Source organism: Arachis hypogaea, chromosome 12 (assembly GCF_003086295.3).
Source record: "Arachis hypogaea cultivar Tifrunner chromosome 12, arahy.Tifrunner.gnm2.J5K5, whole genome shotgun sequence".
In the NCBI taxonomy this organism is placed as follows: Eukaryota; Viridiplantae; Streptophyta; class Magnoliopsida; order Fabales; family Fabaceae; genus Arachis; species Arachis hypogaea.
In genome coordinates this window covers 21,905,908-21,912,628 of record NC_092047.1, presented here as the reverse complement: position 1 = coordinate 21,912,628, position 6,721 = coordinate 21,905,908, and the positions used below count along the sequence as shown (strand labels likewise).

General features: G+C 40.9%; 1 non-coding gene across 1 annotated transcript; it reads left to right on the top strand.

The window, feature by feature from the left end:
- Positions 1-3,140: 3,140 nt before the first annotated feature.
- LOC112731482 (small nucleolar RNA R71) lies at positions 3,141-3,247 on the top strand. The gene has a single exon (XR_003167256.1). It is a non-coding gene; the product is annotated as a small nucleolar RNA R71 (small nucleolar RNA).
- The last annotated feature ends 3,474 nt before the right edge of the window (positions 3,248-6,721 follow it).

Genomic DNA, 6,721 nt, shown 5'->3' with positions numbered 1-6,721 from the left:
AGAATGTTAATTCAAGCAATATCTTTTTGAGCTTTATCCGTTCAAATTTGAGTCCATGGAATGCAATTTTAAATCTCCCTTCATCGAAGGGGACACTCTCCACCGGTTCCTGCCACTTTTGCCTCTTGGAGCTTGATGATGCCATAAGTGATTTTTGAGATGTGAAGGTGTAAAGGGTGTGGATAATTGGCTTCGGTCGGTTAAGATGGGGTGTAGTGAAAGGAATGGGTGAGAGTGTTTTTGATGGGTAAAAGGAAGTTGGGTAAGAATCTCTTATATAGAGAAATGATGAGTAGATGAAAGGTGTGGATTGAATGTGTAGGCTTATGATGAGCGGATGGGGTGTAGTATGGGATGGGCACAAGGATCATCAACTTTATGAAGGGGGGTTGGTTCGATTTCCAAGCGTGTCATTCTTTCAATGTTGCATGGCAACATTTCCCAATGCATTCCCCTTGAAAACACGTGTATAGTCCTCTTCTTTTTGAAGTGGCCGAAACTTCCTCCTTCAATTTTCCCATCAATTTTCCTACAAAACAAAAGGGATGTGATTAATGAAATTGTGGGAAGTGGCGGCAAAATTTAAAAGAAAAGAAAGAGTAACTACTTTTTAAAATTTTTGTTTTTAACTCACTAAGTGCTATTCATGAGTGCAAATCAATTGACTAATTGAATGTCCATGTATGCAACATTGGTGACACCAAACTTAATTTGTGGCCATGTAGTGTAAAAGGAATTGTTCAAGGTGCTAAGAGTGACGTGCTATGAGTTGCATTCATGTTCTCTTAGCATGCCTTGAACACCAAACTTGTCCTCCACTATATGTTGCATAAAAAAATTCATTCAAGGATATGTCAAAGCTGATTTGGAATTCATGAACCTTGCATTATTAATTACTTTAAAAGCATATAAAACATGGGTTGCCTCCCATGAAGCGCTTCTTTAGCGTCACTAGCTTGACGTTCTGCCCTTTGTCAGGGTGGTTGGTAATGCTTCAGATCTTCATCTCTTGCAGTAAACCTATATCCATTGGCTTCATCAAGGATCTCTACATGCTCTAGGGAGAGAACTTTGTTGATGGTGAAGACTTTAGGTAGCTGAGATGGGATGGTGGGGAGATGAGGTGGGATAATTGAGAAATAAGCTGAGATCACTTTATCCCCTGGAGAGAAATCCTCTGTGGAATCTTCTTGTTCCTCCATCCCCTTGGTGCCTTCTTCTTTGTTCCTTTTGATGTTGCCCTGTTCTTTGTGACCTCTTCTTTCAAGGAAATTTTGTTGTTAGTCTCGTATGACTCTGGTGGTTTAGGTTCCTCCTGATTTTCCTTGAGCTGTGACAGTTGATGATTATCTTGTTCATCAACCAAAGGAATTTTCTGTGCTTCAATGCTTGTTTCTTCCACCTTGTTGTACTCTTTCCTTGGTTCCTTGCTTTCTTGGTCTGCTTCTTGTGAGGGTTTAAAGACATTGAATGCCAGTTGTTCGTCATGTATCCTCAATATTATCTCTCCTTGCTCCACATCTATGAGCGTTCTGGCTGTAGCTAGGAATGGTCTTCCCAATATGATTGGGTGAAGGTGACTCTCTTCCATTTCCAATAATGACAAAGTCTGTAGGAAGGAAGTAGTTCCCAACCTTTACCAACACGTTTTCAACCACTCCTACTGCTTGTTTCTGAGTTTTGTCAGCCAGCCTGATGACTACGTCTGTGGGCACTAGCTTATTGATCTGCAACTTCTTCATAAGGGATAAAGGAATTAAGTTGATGCTTGCTCCCAGGTCACAGAGTCCTTTGTCAAACATTATTTCTCCTATGGCACAAGGGATGTGAAAACTCCCTGGGTCCTTCCTTTTTGTAGGCAACTCTGGTTGAATGAGAGCACTGCACTCCTTATTCATCACTATTGTTTGCCCTCCCTTGAGTGAGCTTTTCCTGGTCAGCAATTCTTTCATACACTTAATGTATGAGGGCATTTGTTGGAGAGCCTTGATGAATGGTATTTTCACATGGAGAAATGCAAATGTGTCAAGGAACTTTGAGTATATTCTCTTTTCTACACCACCCTTGAGTCTTTGGGGAAAAGGTGCATAGAGCCTCAGCAGCTCCTTCTGTGTAATTTTGGTTTCTTGGTGATCCTCTTCCTGTTTCTCTGCTAATATGTCTCCAGGTTGTTCTAATGGTTTTTTCGGCTCTTCCTCAGTCCCTTTATCACTTGTGGTGACCATCTTGCAGTTTTCCCATCTTACTTTCTTTGTTTCACCTCTTGGGTTTTTCTCTGTGTCACTTGGGAAGCTGTCAGTGGGTTTGGGAATCTTCTCAGAGAGGTATCCCACTTGAAATTCTAGCCTCTGAATGGTGTCTCCCTGGTTTTTGAGATTAGCTCGCAACTCCTCTTTGAACACCTTGTTATCTTGAATCTCATTGCATATGCCTTCAAGTAGGGTCTCAATCCTTGAGAGTCTATCCTCGGATGATGGCGAGTTGGAGTTGGAGGGATGAGAATGGCCATTTTGGTTTTGATATGGATGTTGAGAGGTGTTGTTAGGTGGGTGCTGATATGATCTCTGTGTGAAGTGTTGGTGAGCTGCATTGTTGTTGGGGTTGTGACGTCTTTGATCTTGGCCTTGATCTTGTTGATTTCCCCACCCAAAGTTTGGGTGGTTCCTCCAAAGTTTGGCCTTGATCTTGTTGATTTCCCCACCCAAAGTTTGGGTGGTTCCTCCAACCAGGATTGTAAGTTTTGGAGTATGGATCATGGGTCTGCCTAGGTGAGTTTCCAATGTAGTTGGCTTGTTCCTGCTCACCCTCTGCTTCTGCATTCACTCCTTCTTGGATTGCTGATGAGGTGGTGATTGCTGCTACTTGGTTCCTCTCCATCTTCTTGGTAAGGTCAGCCAGCTGCTTGATAATCAGCTTGTTCTGGGCCAGCAATGCATCCACATTTTTAGCTCCATTACTCCTCTAGTGTTGCCTCTTTCAGAAGCATATAAGTAGTCATTCTCAGCTACAGTCTCAATGACATCTATGGCTTCTTCAATGGTCTTCTTCTTGTTCAGAGATCCCCCGGATGAGTGGTCTACTGCTTCTTTGATTCATAAGAAAGGCCTTCATAGAAAATGTGTAGCTATACCCATTTATTGAACATATCTGGTGGGAACCTTCTTGTCAGATCCTTAAACCTCTCCCATGCTTCATATAGAGTCTCACCATCTTGCTGCCTGAAGGTTTGTACCTCAGCTCTCAACCTGTTGATTCTTTGAGGAGGATAGAATCTCGCCAAGAATTTGTTCACCACATCTTCCCAGGTTGTTAAACTCTCCTTCGGGAAGGATTCCAGCCATTTAGATGCTTTGTCCTTGAGTGGGAAGGGAAATAGAAGCAGTCTATAGGTGTCAGGATGAACACCATTAGACTTCACAGTGTCGCATATCCTCAGGAAGGTGGTTAGGTGTTGATTGAGGTCTTCTTGGACACTCCCTCCGAATGAACAGTTGTTCTGAACAAGAGTGATGAGTTGTGGCTTCAGTTCAAAGTTGTTGGCATGTATGGTTGGCTTTTGGATGCTACTTCCACAGTTTCCTGGGTTTGGATTTATATAAGAGCCTAAAAAACTCTTCTCTCTTGCCTAGCATGATTCACTGGACCTTCTCTGCCATGGTTGTGAGCCTCTTCTTCATGGTGGTTCTCCATATTCTCATCAATGTTTGGTTCAAAATACTCCTCCTCTTCTTCAGCACCAACAATTCTCTTTCCTCTTGCTTTCCTCCTTAGTCTAAGGAAGGTCCTCTCAGGTTCAGAATCAAAGGAAGTTGAAGTCTCGCTTCTTCTACCTGTCATACAACCAACAAGGCCAAAGCAAAAGGGAGATAGAGAATGTTCTTGTTAAAAATGCTGTTAGTGTGAGTGATGCAATATATCAAACAGTTAGTGGGTTAGTGAACTGAATTATAAACAACTAAGAAAAAGGTAGGGAAAAAAAGAGAAGAAAATAGCTAAACTGAAAGTGAATTACTCAAATGAAATCAAACAAAATAAAAAACATTGCTCAATCTAGTTATCCACCAATTTAATCATTGTTGATACAAAATCAATTCCTGGCAACGGCGCCATAAACTTGATGCACAGAAACTTGTCACTCAACAAATTCCCCTCGGCAAGTATACCGAATTGTCGTCAAGTAAAAATTCACAATAGAGTGAGGTCGAATCCCACAGGGATTGATTGGTCAATCAACTTTAATTAGAGGAATGTTCTAGCTGAGCTAAGCAAAATTTAATGTGAGAGTTGCAGGAAATTAAATGACGGAAAAGTAAATAGCAGAGAATGTAAATACTGGAAATAAAGAGCTGAATATAAATGGCGGAAAGTAAATTGCAAAATGTTAAATGGGGATTTGGGAAGATGATCATAAAAGTAAATTGTAGAAATTAAAGAGAATGGGTGAGATAGGAAATGAGGAGTTCATTGGGCTCAGGAGATGTTGTATTCTCTGGATCAAGTTCATCTTCATCTCTTCCTCAATCAATGCATTCATTGATCTCCTTGGCAATCTTAAGTGATTGAATTCCAATTCCTTGGTAATTCAATCTCTTAAATCTTGATTAATAGCCAATTCCTTGGTCTAATTGCTCATAAGAAGAGATGAAGTGTGGTCACTGATTATACCACATGTATTTCCAAATCAAAATATTGGTAGGATTATATGTCACTATATCCATCCAAACCCCAATTTGGTCCCACATGAGAAAGCATTTCTAGCATGATCTCTTCATTCCTCTTCCAAGGTTCCGAAGAGATCCAAGTATGAATAGCTTCTTTTCTAAGATAACTACCCAATTGGATGAAGATTGAAAGCTTTCTAGTAAAATCAAGAGAAAAGAAAGAGGAAGAATAATGAAAACTGTTAGTGATCCATCAAATTACAACAGAGCTCCCTAACCCAATGAAAGGGGTTTAGTTATTCATAGCTCTCAGAATGGAAAACAAAGATGGAGAATGCATTTCGAAAGTAAAACTAGAAGTTGCAGAGAAAGTAAAATTCTATAGAGAGTAGTTCTCCCAAGCCCAAAAAGCTTTCTCTCTAGTTCAAAACTACTCCTATTTATCCTACTCTTCTGATCTTCTAATTGGCTCTTCAAGTTTTGGATATGGGCCTTTGGATCTTGAGTTGAAGCAGTTATCATCTTTAGTGGGCTCAGCTTCACTTGTAGAGAAAGTGTGCAGTAGGCATGGACTTTAGCTTAGGGCGTTAGTGGTGTTAACGTTAAGTGAAAGTATGGGGTCGAGAACGTTAGTGACAATCACCTTTTTTACTAACGTTCCTAACCCAAAATGGTCCATGTTAACTTCAACGTTAGTGGCACTAACGTGACCACTAACGTTGCCTCTTGGCCCTTCGCAAACGTTATTGGGGTTTACCTTTCCCAATAACGTTGAGAGTACCCCTTTCTCCCTACGTTAGAGTTCACGTTAGTATAGTTAACGTGACCTTTAACGTAGGCTTGCCAAATCTTCGAGAGCATTAGTGACACTTACCTTTGTCACTAACGCTCCAAACACCCTTCTTCCCACGTTAGAGTTCATGTTACTTAGGTTAACGTGACTTCTAACGTGGTAGTGATAGCCATCTCCAACGTTAGTGACAAAGGTGAGTGTCACTATCGTTGGTTCATCATTCTTTTCCTCCATGTTAGCTTCCACGTTAGTGCAATTAACATGACAACTAACGTGGCTTATGGTGGCTTAGTCCAACGTTAGTGACAAAGGTGAGTGTCACTAACGTTGGCACTTCTTTCCTTCCACGTTAGAGTTCACGTTAATGCACTTAACGTGACTCTTAACGTGGCTAGGTGTGCCCCCCTTTTCCAACGTTAGTGGCATTCACTTTTACCACTAACGTTGGAGTTTTACTTCTCTTCTACGTTAGCTTCCACGTTAATGTAGTTAACGTGGCAACTAACATGGGCTATGATGGCTCATGCAGGCGTTATTGGCGATCACTTTTCTTATTAACATTGCAAGCTATCCTCCATTCCACATTAATGGTCACGTTAGTTAGACTAACGTGGCTATTAACGTGGCATCTTCCTTGCTTCCTTTGTCCTGAAATCAAGCAAATAAAGTGCATCAAAGCTAGGTTCTAACCCATGATATCATGCATCATTCATTTTCTCATTCAATTCATGCATTATTCTCATGAAATTATATAAAATTCACAATGTTTGCTTGAATCAAGATGTAAGTGAAATTCTAACCAAAACTTGCTTATTTCCTAAGAAAATGCATGAAAGTACCCTAAAACAGTAAAGAAAAGGTCAGTGAAACTGGCCAAAATGCCCTGGCATCAGTGCCATCATACAAAGTCATATCTGGGAGCTTGAAGTCCTTAGAAATTTTAGTTTTCATGATTTTCCTAGTGAATGGATCTTGATCTTTGCGTGGGTTGTCCTCAGGGGTGGTCCGGGTAGCCTTTGCTTTAAGATCGACTTCAAGTTGCAGTAGTTTATCTTCTAATTCTCGACGTCGCCTTACCTCTCTTTGTAGATCCTTGCCAACTTCTTGTTGATGTTGGCTTTCTTTTTCAAGTTGCTTTAGGCGATCTTGAAGCGCTTCTATTACTCCCCGATGTAATGAGTTTTTGTCTCTGTTTGATACCGGAGTATCTTTTGGTGTAGCGTCCGCGTTTTTGTGCGGCGTTCTGTCCTCTAGATCTGAATCATGG